At 49.5% G+C, this 20,985-nt stretch overlaps 1 long non-coding RNA gene across 2 annotated transcripts; it reads right to left on the bottom strand.

Moving 5' to 3' along the window:
• Positions 1 to 361: 361 nt before the first annotated feature.
• On the bottom strand, positions 362 to 20,831 carry LOC112916606 (uncharacterized). 2 transcript variants are annotated; one of them, XR_012003155.1, is made up of 4 exons: positions 19,483 to 20,831; positions 18,009 to 18,827; positions 6,125 to 6,291; positions 362 to 1,173 (listed from the first exon to the last, which is right to left on the bottom strand). It is a non-coding gene; the product is annotated as an uncharacterized lncRNA (long non-coding RNA). The 2 variants fall into 2 exon arrangements; XR_003234335.2 differs by lacking the exons at positions 362 to 1,173; positions 6,125 to 6,291 and having other exon boundaries at positions 17,683 to 18,827; positions 19,483 to 19,681; positions 20,027 to 20,831.
• Between the last annotated feature and the right edge of the window lie 154 nt (positions 20,832 to 20,985).

The following is a 20,985-nucleotide window of genomic DNA, read 5'->3' as shown; positions in this document are numbered from 1 at the left end:
GAGGAAGGGCTTTCCTAGATGAACTCTGGAAAGAGCAAACAAAGTTTGCTCTTCTAGCATCCTTCATAGGAAAGATATTCTCCACAGATTCCATGTTCAGGCTCCTAGTCCTCAACTCCAAACTGGGAAGATATTCCTAATAAAATGTGGTGTATTTCTCAGCTCAATGCCATTGCTCAAATATCCCCTCTGCCTGAAAACCGGCTTCAGACCCCTCAGCTTTGAAGCTTTCCTAACTCAGCTCTCTTACATTCCACTATATCTGGACATCCTTCCATCACAGTACCTGAAGTACAGAATTGCTTTGACCAGTTTACATGCTTGTCTCCCCCATCCCCAAGATCAGACTTCAGCCTGTTGCTCTTTATCTATTATGGTATATTTAGTGCCTAGCACAGAATCAGGCCAGAATAGACTTTTTTTTTTTTTTGAGAGAGAGAGAGAGAAAACATACAACCATGCACACAAGTTGGGTAGAGGGAGCAGGGGGAAAGAGGGAGAGAGAATCTTAAGTAGTCTCTAAGCTCAGTGTGGAGATGGGGGTGAGGGAGAGCTCGATCCCACAACTGTGAGATTATGACCTGAGCCTAAATCAAGAGCCAGATGCTCAACCAACTGAGCCGCCCAGGTGCCCTACAGTAGGCTCTCCATAAGTATTAAGTGCAGAAAAGAAAGAGGGAGGGAGATGGTAGGAAATCCGAACACCTAACTTGATGTTAAATGCCAGAATAGGCATTACATAGTGGTAGACAGGCAAACCAGGACACCTGCCAACCAGTCCTGTGGAAAGTAATGCCCCCATTTTCTACCATCCCTCAGCAGTCTCTCTGGAATTGCCTTCAGGTGCAGATAAGCGATCATAAGATACGATAATAAGAAGAGCTGTCACCTGTCAGATGTGTGCTCTGTACCAGGCACTACACTAAGTCCTTTACATGCATTCCTGCATTACCTTGTTTAATCCTCACAACATTATGCCCTGTGCCATCAATAGAGTTATTATCCTTACTTCACACATAAGGTGTCCAGTGTCTTGCCCAAGCTTTCCCAGCTGGTGAGTGACGGAATGCGTATTCAGACTCAGGCAGTGCAACACCAGAACCCATATGTTTAACTTCTGTCTGAGTCCACTGAGCAGTCACTTGAAGGGAACCAGAGTTCTGGACCAGGAACCTGGGGAGAGCAAGAAGAAGAAAGGGCGAAGGATGGTTTGGGCCAGAAGAGAGGCCTATCTTTGGAGAAAGAGGGTAGTTCAATGGGGTTGACAGAGGGCAAGGGCTTCACAACCCCACAGGCCTCTCAGAAGCTGAGGAACTCTGTGATAAAGCTCTACCCACAACAGAGGAAATGAGGCTAAGAAGCCCCTGAGGGAATTTGGGGAGGGTAGCTGGACCTGATTGAGTAGGGTCTGGAAATCAGGAAGTTCTGAGGGAGATGATGTGTCTCTTGAGCTGGCCACAAATGAACCTGAGGTCACTGGGGAAGGTCATCAAGGCTGCCCACTGGCCAGGGCCACACCATTGCACAGGCCCAAGGGCATCTTTCTTACTGGGCTGTAAGAAGAGCTGTTTCTATTTTTATTGGGTCAGCAGGCCTGAAGGGAATTCCATGTGTTCAGTCCCTGTGTCCACAAGACTCCCTCACCCATTCCAAAGAGTTCCATTCTGCACAGCAGCCATCTGTCCCCACTCCATCCCACTCTCAACCTACATGCCCCCTACTCCCTAGAAAACCTTCCTTCCACTGGATTCTTCCACCACCTGAAGAACAAAATTTTACTATAGGGAGATTGGGACACAGAGCCCTGGGTTGAGGGAGAAAAAACCGCCAAAGAGGTGACATGGAGAGAGGTGAGGGGTCCAGCCTGAGCCCAGGCAGGGCCTCTGATTCTGGAAGCTCTGGCGAAACTTGACACCAAGGCCAGGTCCCGAGCCAGGGCGGGGGAGGGAGTAAACCATCTTCCCGGAGCAGGAAGTGAGGGAGAGAGTGAGAGTGAGCTGGGGCAAGCGCTCTGTTTTCTTTGGCCTCTGCCAGCCCCGGGAGGGAGAAAGGCAAGGGAGGGAGGATGGGGCTGGTGGAAAGATCCAGCCTTTGTGTCCTACCTCCCCACAGAGGTGGAGGCTAGAGGAAGGTGGGGGTTGGGATGGGAGACATGCAAGGGAGCTGAAGCCAAAGAACCCTGGCCAGTCAGGTGAGCATTTGGCGATTGGTGAGGGGTGGGATGACCAAAGCTTATTGTGTTGGAGGGATGGAACTAACCAGAAGGCCACAGTGAGTTCCCTACATTCTCTCCAGCCTTGATCTCCTCAGGTTCCCCCAAAAGGCCCCCCGACCTTGTGCACTGCTCTCTCCACCCAACGGAACCTGAGGGGGCAGAGGTCACCCTGAGAAAAGCTCTGGGCCTTCACAGGCCAAGGCACCCACCCCCTCAGGAAGCTGGACTTAGAGAGCCTTGCTGTGTCTCCTAAGCACATATAGGCATTCTAGTCTTGATAAAAAAAAGACTTCCTTAAGGACAACTCTGTCCGCAACCCAAATTTTCCAGGGACTTCCATCCCCAATGTTGTCCTAACGCCAAACTCAATCCTAACACCTATCCCGCATAGGGATCCCAAACCAGCCTCAACCCAAACACTGTTCAAAATCGCTACATTTAATCCCACATATGTGTCCTTATCCCAAAGCTTACTGTAACCCCAACTCCACATTCTCACTCTGATCTGTGTAAATCATAAGCCTGACCCACACAGAAGTGTCTGGGGGGAGGGGCAGTTAACAAACAGTAAGAGTTACATGCATTAAGCATTTACACGGGGCTAGGCACTGTAACAGGCTTTTTCTATGTATTGCTGTATTTAATTCATAAGAACCCTATGAGTTAGCATTACTATTACTACCATTTTACAGATAAGAAAACTGAGGCTTAGAAAGATCAGTCTAGGCATCCAGTAAAGTGCCACCAGTCCTGAACATGATGGTAGACTCACTGCTATCATCAGCAAGATTTCACGGGGTAACTGTGGAGGCTCAACAGGAATGTCCTCTCTCTGCATGGAGACTGCCATGGTTCTGTAGAAGCCCAAACACACTGTATTAGACAAGATCCAAATGAGAGTCTCTGCTCCAATACTGAGCGAGAGTTGGCTCTGAGGTCACAGAGCCTGGAAAGCCACCGCAGAGTGACATAAGAATCATAGCAAGATTGAGAGGCTTCTTATCCAGGAGAACCCTACACCTGGTGAACTCCTAGCAGAATCACTGAGGACTCCACCACCACAGCCCCTACCCCACCACTTTAGGGGTGCACTTCCTGATTAGCCAACTAGAACTTGGGCTCAGCTAATACTCTGATACATCCCAGGGAACATGCCAGGCAAAATGCCATTCTAAGTCACAAGGTCGAAGAACCTTGTAGAACAGTGAGGGGAGTCCTCAATCAGGACAGGGATAATAACCTTCTAAACAAAGTGGTTTATTCCTCACACACACACACACACACACACACACTTCCAGATGGGCTTGCTCATACTCTCATATACAGTCCCATTCAAGACCTCTCCAGTTCTTTTCTCTACCCCAAACCCTTTGTGAGGCCAGTGAGGTCAATAGGAGGTCTACCTCCCCTCATCAGGGGACACTGACCTGCAGAGTTTCCAGGTCACCACAGTCTGGGCCAGTCCAGAGGAAAGGTACTAGCTCTCTGGAGTCCTCTATCCCTTCCTGAGTCAGGCCTTGTGTCAGGGTTTTTCTGGCCACAGTGTCTATCCAACCGTGAAGGACCACATCAAGAAATGCTTATTATGCCACACACACCCTCCTACAGTCTTGAAAAAACAACCCATCCAGGGAACTCAGGACACAAGGAAGCCTGATCGGAGGCTGGCTGGGGGACCCAGCCAATAGCCCAAGGTGCTCTGGTTTAGAAGCCAGAAGTCCTCTCATGGATCTTCCTGGCCTATAAATACAGACCATGTTGGCCACACAAGCTTTGCCCCTGGTGTTGCATGTTGACATTACCTGGAGCCTTTCTGAACCAGTCCAGGGACCCCTGTGATAGCCAGAAACCACCTTACCCAGTTCTTCTTGGTCTCCCTCCTCTCATGCCCCACATTTATCTCCCTCTCATAAGCAACATGAGTGTTGTTCCTCTTCTGCCACCATCCCATTTGTCATTTGGGAACCATAGCCTGGAATCAGTAGCAATAGTAAGTATACTAGGTCATGGAAGAGGAGGGGCAAGAGGCAGAGATGGAGTAGGACAGGGGAGGGAGAGTGCCAGCAGAAGGAGGTGTGAGGCTCAGAATGGATTGCTCCCAGCTTTCTCTGCCTGGAACCCAAGAGCCAGGAATCCGTGACTGCAGAGAAGTGGGAGCCAATGCCCTCAGTTGAAACCCATCAGAGCAGCTCCTCTGGGCCTAGTGACATGGGGTCCTCCCCAGCCCTCCCCTAGAAACTGACAGCATCTGGGGCTGGGAACCCACCATCCACAGATCCCCTCCAGATTCCACAGATGCAGATAAAAGTCAGAATAGAAATAACCGGCTCTGAGAGGGGCGGATGCAGATGTGGCCATGAGAGCCCCAGATGTGGCTCAGCCATGGCTGCTGCCAGGGCTGCTGTGGCTGTGAATAGGAATGTGGACACAGATGGGGCTGGGGATGGGGGCAGGGGTGGGGTGGGAGGAGGAGACAGTGCACAATTCTGTGCATTCTAGGCTCCAGGACGGGGAGGAGGGGAGAGGTCTAGCGTCTGACTTCATGAAAAGGCTCAGCCTGGTCCTGGGGAAACTAGATTCCTACAAATGAAACCTTCATCTACCCAAGATTTGTTACACACTCTGCCAACTCCTGCTGTCCTTCTTCCCCTGGGGCCTCCAGCCACAGAATCAGCTTCACTGGCACCCTTCTCCACTGGTGGCCCTGCAGTCCTCCTCAGGTACCTCCTGCCGTGGAGGGGAGGGCAGTAATATGCCTCTGCCTCCAGGAAATGGAGGGAAATGCCAGTGTCAGCTCCACAGGTCAGCCTTCGTCCTAAGCCCCGCTAATACCCAGCATTCCGGGCGCCATAAAGATGAAGGGGCCTGTGACCCTCCTCAAGGTCCCCTGCTCATAAACACCCCCAATGATAAAGCTCTCTACACCGTCGCTCATGAGGCCCATTTACTTTCCACTTTGTTCTGAATTTTCATCTCAGGAGGTTTGCAAATCGCTAACAGCAGGAACTTTCCAGAAGTTGCAGAATATAATCAGTGTATTCTCAGCCTTGCCACTCTCAGAGTACACCAGGCAGCTCCTACCAGTGAGCAGAGGAGGTGGGAGGCTGAAGGCAGCCAGCAGAGTCTAGGTGAGAAGAGGCCATGGAGGACCACTCTGATGGTCCTCTGCCTCTGGGTGAGTTTGGCCTGCCCCCAGCCAGCCCCAATCCCTGTCCTATTTGTGAAAATAAGCCCAGCCCACACTCAGCTATTCTGGGAAGGTTAGCTGTCACAACACAGAACTTCTCTTCTGGGCAGGAAGTTTGTCTTTAAATATACCCTGAACCCCTCTCATTGCAGAATCAACACTGCCTCTGGTCAGGCCTCAGGGGAGGGGAGCCGGAGGAAGACAGCTGTCACTGTCCTCTCCCAAGGAGCCTGAGCCACAGCACCAGGATTGCTAACTGTTGCACTTCTCTGGGTGGAAGTCGTATTACCGGATTTCTCAGGGTCATCCTGTCCCTTTGCTCATCTCTTGGGATGGCCTACTGCATTTCCCACAGGAAACTAAACCTCTTTTAGTAAAACTCACCTCTTTCTTCCAGTCTCCTCCAAAGGGCCAAACTAATACCTCCTGAAGTCCTACTACGTGCTTCACATGCTTTAGCACATCAAATTTCATCCTTACCTCACTACAAGTGGGGAAATATCACCATCCTTTTACAACATGACATAACAGCCTCAGAGAAGATAAATTCACCTAACATCACACAGTGAATAGACTCCAGGACTAGACCAGGACACACTCGGAGCTGAGTCTTCGACCTGTGCTTTCCCCTCCACGTGTTGTATTCCACCAGAGAGGATAGGAGGCCGGACTCTGAGTGGGCAGAGCAAAGTGGCAGAGGAAGCGCTCCAGCTGTGACTCACCTGGCTGCCTTCCTGACAGGCAAAGCAGCCGCCTTCACACCTGCACTCACAGTTTCCCACAGCCCGGATGCACGATTCCCAGCAGCCAAACAAGGCCACACAAGGCCACAGAGTAGCTGTTGCTTTTCCCTCTTCTGTCAGAGAGTGAGTAGCTTCTAGAGTTCAACCTGGAATTATAGATGGATAATGATTATCAATGTGAGGTAGGTATAAGTCAAGGCAGGCTCCTGGGAAGAGAGGAGATCATGACCAGTTTTACAAAGAAATGATATTCTTTGTGCAGAGAGAAGGAAGAAAGCCCCAGAGCAGAGAAGAAATGCATCAAAGATTGGAGAAGTGGACTGACCACCGTGGGGAGGGGGGCACCCCAGGAATCACACATTGTGTGGGGTTCAGCAGCCATCTGCAGTTCTCCCATCCAGAGCTCAGAATCCCAGATCCCGGAGGGGGCTGCAGCAGCCCCTCCTCACGCGGTCTACTCCACATTCCTCACATTCTTTACGCTCAATTAAGGAGAAATAATCAGGGGAGCAAAGCAAGGCCGCAGCAGGGCAGCCATGCCCCACGCTGGCGGCATCACGTGTGCGGAAACAGCCCCTCCAAGTCCAGCCAGACAAGACCTAAGATGAACGGGCTTTCAGAGGATGAGGGGAGCCAGCGGCCAAGACAAGGGCATCTTCTCTGTGCTCCACAGAGACAAAAGAGCATGAAGGAAGTAGGCAAGGGGTTGGGATCAGGAAAGGAAAGATGAGAAGGCCAGGTCAGAACAGAGGGAAGATGTGCAGCCAGAAGACCTCAGTCATCCGTTTCTAAATCAAGTTATCACTCTACCCAAATCGTAGCATTCTGTCACCATTACCATCTGCCATCATCATCAAAATCAAATGCCCTTTGAGACCTTCCTGGATGCTTAGGCTGTTCTCACCTTCATGAGTTTAGTGGCATGATTGAGTCATGGGAATATTACCTTTCTGTGGCAGTCAAAATATACCAGCATGGTCTGCAGGGGGATGCCGTTCTTCACCCCAGGGACACATGCTTGTTTTTTCTTCCCCTTGACCCCAACAGGTCAGTCAAGCAAACTCCTACTCCCCGTAGCCTCTATCCAAGAGCTGCCTCTACCCTACTCCTAAACCCCAGCCCCCCAAAAGCCTTCCCAGACATCCTCATCAGACCCAGAGTCTCCTCTGGGCCCCTCCTTCACCTGGTACATGTAACCAGGACAGATCTTACACTGTTTTAAAATTTTAGGTATATATGTTTATGTTCCCACCAGAATAAGTAACAACTAAACTAACCATCATTATTTATTAAGCATGTTCTATGTGCCAGGCACTGTGTTAGTGCTTGATACATGACCCCCTTTAATCCTTTTAACATCCCTAGAGGTCTTTATCATCATGATGCCCAATTTACCTATGAGGAAGTCAAGTTTTAGAAAGGTTAAGTAACTTGTCCAAAGTGACCCAGCTACTAAATCAAGGAGGGGGATCTTGAACACAGGATCATAAAATCTCAAAACCCATGCTGCTGATCTATCACAGAGATGTTTGAGGACAGGGCCCATATTTGGCCTTGCTTACCACTATACTGCTACAAGATAAACAGATGAACAAGGTGGGCTTTGCAGTTTCAGCAAGTGGAACTGAGCCAGAACTCTCTCTTCCCACCTTTCTCATCAATGAATCAAATTTGTGAGACAATTTGTTAGACCAAGGACCCATTCCACACTCTTTCTTGGGTCTACTATCAGGATACATTCTGTGGCCACTTTGGGGTCTCAGTCCATGGTCAGAGGTATGGGCCACTTTATTATCAGGGTGGGACTCAGTCTGGGGCTAGCATAGAGGATCAGTCTTTGGCCAGTATATGTTGGAGGGAGGTGTGTGTCAGAGGAAGGGAACCTGTCTCTGCCAAGCTGACTTGCAGCTGAAGAGATAGTGGATGGCTCTGGAGCTAGAGCGCCTTGTTGCTCTGCATTCAGAAGTGGAGAGAGAATATGTGTGAGAGGAACTGGGTGTGTGGGATAGTGCAGGCTGGAGTGCCCTGGGAAAAGAGGTGAGCAGATGTGTCCCTTTAGCGAGCGCCATGTACACTTTGTGAGTCCTCTACATGTGTGAGTGTGTGGTGTGGCACATGTGTGTGCTGTGTGTGGGGGAGTGACAGGGGCTGGGTAGGGTGTGGGAGAGACAAGCACACACACCTGTAATAACATTGGCTTCAGACGCTAGGAAAGAAGAAATCCCCCCCAACTGTTTTATCAGAGCTGAAGTTACTAAATTACGTTGTTGTTTTAAATTTGAGCTTCTCTGCCTGCAAACGGGGGGATCTCAGGTTCACGAGCTTAATGCTTGGCTGGGCCTGGAGCTCCGCTTCCCCACCCAACCCAGACTCCCAGAGCTCCCAGGCCTGAGGAACAAAAGTCTTCTCTCCCAGGGCTTTGAAGTGGAAACACTAACTGCTCCCTTTAATTAGAAAGAAACCCCCTATTGTTCCTGCTTTATTACTGATGGATGAAGACATTGTTGGGGGGGGGGGGTCTGAAGAGCAGGGGTGGGGTGGGGGAGGAGTGGGGGGGGACACAAAATCTCTATTTAGAATAGACAATCTCCACACTCCGTCTCCATGCACCAAAGCAGATCTCTTTGTCCACACAATCAACCAAGATTTTACAGGGCCTCCAGCCTTTGATTAGCTGTTAGGGAAACATGCAAGACAGGGTCTCAGCCCTTCAAGAGTTTATAATCTAGGTAAGGGAAGCAGGCAGGGGGGATAAGAAATAAAAGATAATAAGTACTGCCAAGTATAAGCAAGAAGAATTTAGGACACATGGAAAGAGGAGATAGTCCCAGGAGACAACCTCCTAAGAAACTTCTCTCAGGGGTGGTGGCTAGGGACTTGAGCTGGATGCTATAGAACAGAGAGAACTGATAGCGAGAAGAAGCTCCAAGGGAAGGGATTCCTGCTCCAAGCAGGGCAAACGGGCCCATGCAAAAGCACAGAAGCGGGAACCAGGACAACTTCTTTGGAGGACAATATGGAAATCAGTCTGTTTGGAAAAGGGGGTGCGTGTGGGGCAGTATGGGAAATCAGGTGCCTAGTGCAGATGTAACAGAGTGGGAGACTTTGAAAGCACATAGAGGAGCATGGCCTTGAAGAGATAATTAGGGAGCCATTGAGCTTTCTTGAGCAGGGGAGTGGCCCGATAAAAAGTGGCCCTTGGGGAGATGAATCTGGCAGCCCTGTGCAAGAAGACTTGGAGGGAAGGAGTGCAAAGGAGGGAAGCCAGCTGGGGAGCTCCCGAGGAAACCCAATAATGATGGCTTAGACGAAGGTGATGGCAGTGGGATCAGGAAAGAAAAGGTGAGTCTGGGATAGGTTTCAAAGGAAGAAAAAGATGTGTTGACAGAATAGATATAAGAGGATAAAGGAGTGGGATGAGTCAAAGACACCTCTAAGATCTCCAGTCTGGGAGACTAGGAGGGTGGTGGAGGGGGAAGAGGGTAGAAGTCCTCTAGGGGAAGTGTGGGACCAGAGGAGTTAATAAACAAAACCCCCAAAAGCTTCATCCCCCCCTTCCAGAGCCCAGAGATGTCCTGAACCTGAAAGTAACTCCAGGGCCAGACAGCCCTGTTCCCTGACAATGGGAATACCATTAATGAAAACAACAACTTTTGTACAATCCTTTTTCGTGCACTTCAAAGTGATTCACATTTGCACCTCATTTGATCCTTAAAACAACCACAGCAGGGATCATTCTCCCCATTTTGCAGATGAAAAAACTGAGGCACAGAAAGACTAAACAACTTGCTCTAAGTCACACAACTAGTTAAGGGCAGAGCTGGAAGCCGAAGCCTGCTGGCTTTGGGCTCAGAACCCCTCCCAATGCCTGTTGGCAGCCCAGGAGAGGGGTGGGGCCTGGAGCTGCATGTGCCCTGAGTCACTGGGGGCAAGGAATCTGGGCCTCAGAGACGGGGTCCACCCTGGACTTCAACAGCACCTCCAGCCTGCTCCTCACACTCACATAGGGCGTAAGTCGGGAGCCCAGGGTTGGAAACGCCAAGTCTAATCAGACCTCACAAGCCCACAGATGGTTTGAATCAATGTGCTACCTTGATAGGAATAATGAGGAGTCCTGAAGACAGTCTTATGCCAACTCTATCCGTCTGGACAGAGAACCATATCTTTCACAAGAATTTCCCCATCCAGGGTCCCATCACCCTCCACGCTGGGCAAATCCTTCATGAGGATGTCCCCTGGTCCCACATCACACCTGCTCCACAGCCCCCACCAGCAGAACCACCCACGGATTTTCAAAAACTTTGACCTCAGGTTTTGATTTGACAAACTCTGACTTCTTAGGCTTTTCTTGAGGCTGAAGATGGTTCCTAGGGAGAAACAGGTGAACATAGGTTACAAAGCCTGGCAGGGGTTATGAGGCTGTATGGTAGGGTGGATGGACCTGGATGCAGAGAAATACAGAACCAGACAAATGTCCCACCTACTTCCTGGCAGAATGAATATTCTCAATGTGCATTGTTTCATTCATTCTACATGACAAATGTCATCATGATATTTCCTTTGATGGGATACCTGACCTAAGGCACCCAAATCTCATGGAGTTAATCCATGTATAAGGTCACAGACTCCCAGCAACAGAACCAGACCTACAATCTAGAAAAGCCTCTCCTCTTACTGTGGGAGCCCATCGAAGCCAGGACCCCAGAATGGCAGCAGTGGCCATTCCCCAGGGAAAGCTCAGGCTTAGGCTCTCAACTCCCCAAGGGTGGTCCTGTGGGTAGGGACCTGCTTTAATATAATTTGGTCCTGCCCCACCCCTTGCCTAGCAAAGCTTAATTTGAAGCTTAAAAAACAATGAAGTTAATTTTTAAAAACCTTTCATTGAGTTCCATGAGACCCCTATTAATTTTATTGTTTCAATAAAGCATTTATTTAATTGTCTCCAGAAGGGCCCTGTTAAATGCACAGATGTTACCTGAGTCAGAAGGGAGGGAGCTGGGAGCCTTTTTCCCACCCTTTCCCGTTAGCACATTAGCAGGATTCTGTTATTGGATTAACTGATTGTCACCTTAAAAGTCACAAAGTAGAGCCTTGAGGGAATAAGACACAAGACAGGTAAATTCTGGGGAGCAGTCTTGGTCACAGTTGCAGAAAGCTGGAAGCCAGGCTCATAATAAAGAGGCTGGGTTTGGTTAAGACAAAAGGAGCACATTTTTTTTTCCGGCTGATGAGGAGACATTAGTTATTTAGCCTCTGGCACAAGGCCGATAACCCTGAATAAAATCAGAGGACAGGCACATCAGTAGATGTATGCTGTCCAAATCACTGGGGGGCGGGGATGGGCTCAGCTTGGGTTGACAGAGGATCAGTGGCATATCACAGTCAGTCCTTCCTTCCATAATTATTTACTGAGTGCCTACTATATGCTGCCACTACTTGGAGCTTTGAGGATACAGCAGTGAACAAAACAAAGCCCTTGCTCTCATGGCGCTTACATTCTAATGAGGGGATACACTTACAACAGAAAATATAACAGACATAGCAAGATAATTTCAGATAATAAGTGCTCTAAGGACAAAACAGAGTAATTTGATAGAGAGTGCTCAGAGGAGGCCTGTGATAAGACATTTGAGTCAAGACTCGCATAGATGGAGAAGAAGCCAACCACAGGAAGGTCTGAGAGAAGAGATTTCCAGGCAGAGTGAACAGTAAGTGCAAAGATCCTGGGGCCCCATTTTGAAAAGAGCATTATCAAACAAGATAAGGCAATCAAAGGAGCCTGATCTGGGGAGAGACCCAGAAGACCCCATACTGTAAAAATATGTCAAGAACTACCTCAGGACATACAGTCTATCATTCATCTTTGTGTCCCTGGTTGTTTGGTGTCTAGCACAGAACAGGTGATCAATAAATGTAGAATTAAAGGGAGAAAGGGATGAGAGGAGGGCTAAGATTGAACATTAAGAAGGAACTTCATGTGGGGCACGTGAGTAGCTCAGTGGTTAAGCATATGCCTTTGGTTCAGGTCATGATCTCAGGGTCCTGGGATCGAATCCTGCATTGGGTTCCCCGTGGGGACCCTGCTTCTCCCTCTGCCTATGTCTCTGTCTCTGTGTCTCTCAAGAATAAAAAATAAAGTCTTAAAAAAATAAAAAGAAAGAACTTCATTTAGTCAGATTATTTTTTTAGTCAACAACCAATTAAGGGCAGCCCCGGTGGTGCAGAGGTTTAGCGCTGCCTTCAGCCCGGGGCATGATCCTGGAGACCCAGGATCGAGTCCCATGTCAGGCTCCCTGCATGGAGCCTGCTTCTCCCTCTGCCTGTGTCTCTGCCTCTCTCTCTCTCTCTCTATCTCTCTCTCTCTCTGTCATGAATAAATAAAATCTTAAAAAAAAACAACCAATTAAAACAGAGGGGGGTTAAAACAGCTGAGTCTATATACTAGGTCATTTGTTACCAAGCCAGGGAGTGGCCAGGGGAAGGCAGCATGATGGGTATACATCTGTGCCCATCTAGGAAATAAAAATGTAACTGAAGGGGATCCTTGGGTGGCTCAGCGGTTTAGCGCCGCCTTCAGCCCAGGGCTTGATCCTGGAGACCCGGGATTGAGTCCCACATCAGGCTCCCTGCATGGAGTCTGCTTCTCCCTCTGCCTGTGTCTCTGCCTCTCGCTCTCTCTCTGTGTCTCTTATGAATAAATAAATAAAACCTTTAAAAAAACAAAACAAAAAATGTAACTGAAGAAACAGTAATAGTAATCACTCCCAAAATTATACACCCTGGTTTATAGTTTATGTGGTGCTTTTGCACACGTTTTCTGTTTCTAACACACTCATGAAATAGAAAATAACACTCTTAGTCAATATTTAATGAACTGCCATAGGCCCTGGCACTGTGCTTGGTGATGCGGACATCCTGGGAGCAGAAATCAAACAAAGCCCCACTTTCATGGACTGTATAGTCCAGAAGAGACAGACTTCAACCAAATGACACAAATGAGAGAAATCACAACCAGACAAGAGTGTTTCAAGCAGAGGGAACAGTAAGTGAAAGGAGACAGCAAGGTACACATGAAAAGCAGAAGAGGATAAGTGAGTCCTGAGCAGAGATAGGGAGGCAGGGCACAGTGAAGGAATGGACAAGGCTCTAGCATTTGGGGTCTCAGAGAACATAGAAGAAAGTTTGTCTTTGGCCTACAGGAAACCAGAAAGAAGCCAGTGGAGGTTCTAAGCTATCTTCACATACTCAAAGGGCTGTCCTGAGGAAGACGGTTTAGATTTACTGCAATCAAATAATGTCTTGGCCACCTGTAAGAAAGTGAGCTTGTCTTTCACGAGAAGTGGGGAGTGGTTGGCTATTTGAACGACAGGGAAAGGTCCTCCTTTGGTCAGGAGCCTGGGCAACATCAATGACTTCAACTTTTTCACCATCAACATTCCTTTTTTTTCATCCTGCTGTACCACAAACTCCAGATTTTTAGAGTCTACCTACCAATACATTTACATAATATCCCCCCATTTTTCTTTAAGATTTTAGTTATTGATGAGAGACACTGAGAGAGAGGCAGAAACACAGGCAGAGGGAGAAGCAGGCTCCCCATGGGAAGCCTGATGTGGCATGGCACTTGATCCCAGGACCGTGGGATCATGCTCTGAGCCAAAGGCAGACACTCAACCACTGAGCCGCCCAGGCGTCCCTCCCCCATTGTTCTTAATAAACAACCAATGTCATTCAGCAGGACAAGAACCCCAATGCATGATATAGTTCTGGCCACAAGCAAGGAAAGTCAATGTTTCCTATGACTGGGCAAACTTATCAGGAAATAGTTTCAAAAGGCTTTCTGAAATATTGACAATAGCTTCCCCCTCCCCAATACATTTATAGACTCTGGGAGATCTTCTGGCTCCAGAAGAAGCCAGGCTGGGAAGTCCTATTCTATGGTCATACCCAAGGTCTCTCTCAACCAGGGTTCTCTGAACCACAAGGTATAGCTTCCTTGTGTTCAGGCATTTGGGGAAGGAGCAATAAATGTGAACTAAAACAACCAGGGAAGGCTTGCTGTAAAAAAAAAAAAAAAGAAAGCCTTGAGATAGGCCTTGAAGGATGGGCAAGCTTGGGAAAGGGTGTTGTCAGGCAGGAGCTGCAGGATGTCCTCTAAGATTGTGAAGCAACCAGCCAGGCTGCAGCACGGAGTCAGGAAGTATTTGTGGATACCAGAATAGAAAAAGTCGGTTGCAACTGACTTGAAATGCCAAGTTCAATTACCCTCCAAATGACGGAGAGTCATCAAAGATTTTAGAACAGGAAAATGATGTGTTGGAAGCAGTGTTCTTAGCAGAATGAATCTGGTGCCCATACATGCTTCAAGGTGGGAGGGGAACTTCGAGGGGACCCAATCAACAGAACAGATGTGAGAGGAAGAGCCTGGATGGCAATGAGGAAATAAAGGAGCAAATCCAAAAGACATTTTTTTTTCAAAGCACAGGACTTGAATTTGAGTTTAGAAGCAGCAGAGAGACTGCGAGGCGTCTTGGAGCCTGCTGGTACAGAACTGAGACAGTCACCAGGGGAAGCCGATGGGAGTGGGGGAGATGATGAATGCATGGAGCATCTTAGGGAGCTTTTACTCACTACATCCTTCATAGCAGTTACCTCTCCAAGTGGGGTTGGAGGTGCAGGCAAGGTGGCTTTCACATCTTATGATATATAATCTCCTTTAATGGAGGGATTTTGTATAATTCTTACTTCCTTTTTTGTGCTTTTTGAGATTTTTCAAATAATTATTTTAATTCCATACAGACTCCCAGAGTCTCGTTAACCCTTTGTAAAAACATCACTCGTGATTTGTTCCTTCTCCCCTGCGGGGAAGGGGAAGGACGGAATGATTCACAGGGCCTGATGGGGTCTCTGAAAAACACATCGTAGAGGTTTAGCCTCTACTCCTGAGTCTGTGGGTTTCCCTATGGATGAGCGGGAAGGGCTCTTCTATTACCTCTTTCTGCATCTCCTTCCTTCTTTCCTCACTGTGCCCTCCCACCCCTTGCCCCAGCAGAAACTACCTCTGTCTTTTAAAGGCTCAAATATCCTCAGACAGCCATCTTCTGCATCAGATGGCAATGCCAGGCTTGGAAAGACTGACCTCAGGATTTTCACAGCTGAGATCAGCCCAGCCCAGCCCAGCCCAGCCCAGCCCATGAACTAAACTACAGGCAGCAGGACAGAACCTGGAAGAACACAAGCTCTGCCGGCACAGGCATCTGAGTCCAAATCCCATCTCTGCCACCAGGTACCTAACCTCTCAGGATGTCAATCTTTTCATCTTGAAAATTGGAGATAATGATAGTATTTATTTCCTAGAGGCATTAAGTGGATCAAACCATGATGAAAGGCATTTAATAAGCATGCTCTATCATTAGTATTAATTTGAACTATAAAATAATAAAACTTTATGACCAAACTCTGTTGCCTGGAGACAGAGATAACCTTAATATACTTCCATCTTGGTTCCCACTGGTGGCATTTATTTGCCTCTCTCCCATCTCCACACAGACTGAAATTTTCTTTTCCCAAACCAACAAAGAGTGGAGAGGAAAACCCAAATCAGGGCCCCAGCCACTGCTTGCTCATTTCATGGTGGTCTGTTCTGCCACTTAAGGATGTGTGTGACATTTGACAGATTCCTTAATCTCATGAGCCCCAATTCCCTCCTGTATAAAACAGGTGCGATAATACTGACCTCACAGTGTGCGTCAAGAGGCTAGACAGTAACTGGCGCACAGCAGGCTTTCAGTACAAGATAGTTCTCCATCCAGTTCCTTCCTGCAGGGCCACCCCAGACCTTCCTTTGTATGAGTCCCTGATGGTTTGGAGTGAGTCTTCCCAATTAACACCCTAAGCTCCTAAGGGCACAAGCAGGGCCAAGGTCTCCTTAATGGTAAGGAACAGTCTTCCTCCTGGGCCTTGATGTAGGCCAGCCCCCTGGGAGGGAGAGGGAGAGAACTGTCAGCCCTCTCGAGGTCCAGAACCAGATGTACAACTCAACAGCCTCTCTTTCTTCCTCTTTTCTCTCCACTTTCCAAACCACAGCCCTGAAGTTGCTTGAAAAAAACAAGCAACAACCTATTTGACAACAACCTAAAAAGAAAGTTCTAGGTTCTTTCTATTTGACAACAACCTAGAAGGAAAGTTGTCCCATATACCCTCAGGGTGCATTTGGCTTGGTCAAAGAAGGGGTAATATGTTAGATCCAATCACCCAGCCCCTACGCTCCATTCCCATTCCTCTCCTGTGCAATGACAAAGGCCTTCACCACTCCCTGCTACCAGACTCCATCCATCATCCAGTGATCCAATGGCCAATTCTCCATTCATCTGCTAGCCTCTCCATCTGCCCCAGGAACAGAGGCTCTGAGGTTCAGCTCTCATAGAGTCTTAGTTCTGGGCTGGGTCCAATACCAAGGCCTTCCCCTTGCTCCTCCCCCCCCCCCCCCCCCCCAGGTAATGGCTCTAAATAGCCTTCTCAGTCTTCCCCCTCTCCTACCCCTGTTCCTCCAATCAAAGGAAGCAGCATAGGAGGAGGACACAGCCAGCCAGGAAAGGGGAAAAGAAGCCATCATAGAGCATCTCTCTAGGCTGGTGGGTGAGACTGAGCTGGCAGGTGGATGGAGAAAGAACCCTGCCCAGGGAGGGAGACTAGAGGGACACTCAGGACCACAGATCCAGAGGCCCAAACACAGAGAGATCAGCCTGGGCAGTGAGAACTCGGAGAGCCTACAAAGCCTTTTGGTTGGTAGGGTCCTGGAGGGCCTCACCCACTGACAGGGCCATGGAATCATAATGGTTCATGTGTGCATCTTGGGACCCACACAGAGGAATTAAGTTCTTTTCCAGAAATTAGTAGAAAGCTCTCTCCTGAGTCACAGCTTTTTCTTTGTCTATCTTTCTCAGGACTCAGGGCTTTTGTTTCTGCCTCCCTGACTCTGCATCGTTTTCTATCTTGTCGCTTCTCTTTCTCCCTCTGCCCCCATCTCTGTCTCACATCATTTCTTGGGGACTCTGCCTTGGGGCTCCCGCTCTCCAGTGTGTAGGAAATCTGACCTTCATCATCTGTTTTTTATATTTTGGAAACGTCAGCTTCACTTCCTACCTGAGGGAAGTGGGGGTGGGAGAGCTGGCCGCCTGACTCCACCCCTTTCCTTCCCCCCTCCTCTTCTGGATCCATCCTTCCCCCCAGCTTCTTGCCCCAGGGAGGACAGATCTGAGGCCTCTCCTGCTCTCAACTCACTTTGACATCAGTCAGGCCCTGATTCATGGTCCTCCCTCCACAGCTCACTGTGAGGTGGGGGAGGCAGGGAGGCTTCTTCTGATCAACCGACCGCTGGTTTGCTGATTTGGAAAAAAGTGAACATTCCAGGCCCAATGAAAGTCTGGGAGACTGAGAGATTTTACCAGTGGGAACCAGGATGGAAGTCAAGTCATTTCTGCCTCTGGGCAGAGTTACAGCCAACCAAGCTGTCTTACAAATGTTTATTTGTTTGATATTACTGTGAATACTAGCAATAGATCACATAATTTTAAGGGCTTATGCTGTGTGCTGAGCACTTTACATGTCTTTGCATATTATCACTCAACAACTTCATGTGGTAGGTACTATTAATTTCTCCCATTTTCTTAATGAGGAAACTCGACACACAGAGGTTAACTACCTTGCGCAAAGTAACTCAGCCAATGGGATTTGAACCCCGGTTTCTCTGACTCTTAAGCCCCATACTCTTGACTCTACCTCAAGGTTTCCAAAACCAGACAAATGTATTTCGTACATTTCCTTTTAAAGGAAATCAATCCACAGAACTCTGAAAACATACCTTCAAGCTCCCAGGGACCCACGTACCTCCCATTGGAGGAGCGTTGTGTGTAACCTGCTACTTTCTGAGAGACCTAGAAGAACCAGATAGCAAAGACCACACGGTGAGGCTAGATGAGAGTATTTCTGGAAGGAGGAGCTGGGGGGGGCGGCAGGGGGCAACCTGGGAAAACACAGGTGATGACTGCAAGTCCGGACACACAGCAGGGCACTGAGCTGGGGAGGTCTGACTCCATGCAGGGGCAGTACATGGAGGCCCAAGGGTCCGGTTCAGTTTATCCCCCAAGTTTTCTAGCAGGAGCATACCACTCCAAAAGAGGTGTTTAAGACCTGGGCTGGAGGGAAAAGGGAGCTGAGGCTGAGAGGCCGGTATCACAATCCTGGCAGCCTGGGACCACCTGACAAAACATGCAGAAAGGAGGTACCTAAAAGACATTTCCAGAGAAATCTAGCATCTTGGGGTCTAAACCATCTGCTTCCTTCCCAAGGATTGCTAACCAAGTTAGCCTTCGGGTTGCGTAGGGATGTGGCAGGCACAGGGAGGAGCAGGAAGATGTGGTGTGTCTGCAGCACTGAGCCTTCACACTAGCTGATATTCTGATCTGAGGGCTGCTGTGGCCTTGAGTGACAGTTGGAGGAAGACTCTCTTGTGAAGGTGGCACTCAGTGCTCAGAGCTGGACACTGGCCTGAGAAGGGGCTGGCCCTGCCGGGCCTCCAGGGACCCTGCCACAGCAGCTTCGGGTGGGCAGGCTATAGATCCTCAAGCTTGAAGCAGTATTTTGTGTCTTTTTCAATTCTTTGAAATGATGATTCTTCTCCCTGGGTGGCAGGGAAAAAAAAGAGAAAAAAGCAAACAAGCAGAATTTGGTTAAGAACTCAAGAACTGCCAATTCAGAAACCCTAATCTGTCCAAAAGTGCAATCCCTTTTTCTCAGAGGCCAAAAACCTATTTCCATCAAAGATTGTATATGTCTGTGTGTCTGAAAGCTGGCGAGGGAGACAGAGTGGGTGTGAGGAGAGAGCTGAAACGCCTTTGTTCCCGTGTGTGTGAAGCTCCTGCTCCGTGGGCTTATACATGTGCGTTGTATGTACATTTGTGCCTGTTTCTCAGGCCCCTGTGTGCACTGAACTTTCAAACCATAATAGAAACACTGAAGCTTGGCAAAGATATCATAGGAATAATTATCTAATTTCAGAACATGTTATTATAATACCTACTTGATGTGTAACACACTTAACAATGTTCGCGTTATATTCACCAACTCTAAGTTACAGACTCACAATGCCAAATCCTAGCTCAGAAGCTTCTCTGAGACCGTAGAGCAGAGTAGGCCCCAAGGAAAGCTCTTGAAGGAATATGCACCCCCCCACCTCCCACCCCCCACCCCACCCCCCTACTCCATGGCTTCCTCCTGGATGCAGAGGTTTGGCTGGGGAGATATGAGAAGATTGCTGGAAGAAAGGCAGAGCCTACCTTGGGTGGCAACTCTGTTCCTCCCAGAATCCCCAGTCCTCACCAGGAGAGAGGAGCCGAGCCCCTGGAACTGGGAAGGGAACAGCCAGCCATACTGGGGTCACAGAGGCAGACAGGCTTTCCCTGACTCAGCAGTGGGCTAGGGGGCCTCATGATCTGCAAGCCCCCCTTCTTCCCCAGGGGCTGGGTTGGATGGAGGCTGTGTGAGGAGAATGTTTGCTGTTTGCTGCTGCTCCCTGTTGACTTTAGCCAGTAGCTCTGTTTACAAACCCAGGTTGGTTTTCCCAGCACAGTTAATTAGAACAAAGACATCTGGTGTGAGGGCTGGGGAGGGCATATGCTCAGACCATTCCCCCCACACCCAGCAGAGGTGGGCCAGCACAGGGCAGAGCGACAGGCAGGACCAGACCGAACCCACCAAACCCAAGGATCTCAGGAGAACTGTGGCTTTTCTTATTCTGTCTTTCCTATGCTTGCTAAGCTCGACTGGGCCCCAACTCTCCCGTCTTAGGAAACCCCAAGAGTCAGCGATGGATGCCCCTACCTCAGTGGGACAGGAGGCTGGATACCAAAGATTCAGCCCTCTCCTCTGTCCTTCCACGTCCAAAAGAACCAGGCAGAGATTCCTGTCCCCTCTCTCATCACAGTGACTCTGTATTCTGTAGGAATGCCAGAGCTCTCCAGGCCCCCACTCCACCAAGGATAACCTCCCCTCCCTGACACCCCTCAGAGAGGGGTCCTTCTGACACCTCCCTGACTCCTCTCCAGCCAATCTCTGACACTGCAGGAAGGAGAGAGATTACTTAGTCCAGAACCGGAGGGAGGCAGGAAGGTGCCCAGGAAGGGGAGAGGTTCTGGGTGGACAGTTCCAGGGCTGTGGGGAAGTGGAGGGCCGGGATGGGGAGGGGCAGAGCTTATCTCTCCCAGGAGGGGGCAGCTCACTCCAAACAGCTAATGCACTGGCGTGTGAAAGCCCCTCAATTAGCACTAATGATGCAATCAGGGAGGGAGGAGGAGGGACTAGAAGTTCTGGCGGAGTCAGCACCAACTTACACACAGGGTACACACTCCCCTCCTCCCGCAGAGGCCCCTCCAGACACACCGGTGCACACACACTCACAGACAGCCTGGAGCACGCGCGTCCGTGGGTACGAATGCGCAGGGGTGTCAGGGAGGCGCGGCTGCCTGCAGCGACCCCGGGGAGAGGGGTTCCCTCTGGGGCTTCAGGGGCGAGGGACACGGGGAGCCGGAAAGACGTGGCGGTTGAGGCTGAGCAGGGCAGCCTTTAAAAGCTCACGATTGTTCCCCGATCCCAGAGCTCCCGACCCACGCAGGCTCACAGGTGTCAGCCTCCCTGCACCCACTTCCCCACCCCCCACCCCCCAGCCCTGCCCCAGGAGCCTCCATCCCCGCCCCGCCCGAGGGAGGCCGTGGCCCCGGGAGGGATCCCGGTCTGAGGGCGCGCGGCCCCCGGCCTCACCCCTCCACCTTCCCCCCACCCCG

The sequence above is a fragment of the Vulpes vulpes genome, chromosome 8 (genome assembly GCF_048418805.1).
Source record: "Vulpes vulpes isolate BD-2025 chromosome 8, VulVul3, whole genome shotgun sequence".
Taxonomy (NCBI): Eukaryota; Metazoa; Chordata; class Mammalia; order Carnivora; family Canidae; genus Vulpes; species Vulpes vulpes.
Note: the sequence above shows the minus strand (reverse complement) of the source record. Positions and strands in the feature narration are given on the sequence as shown.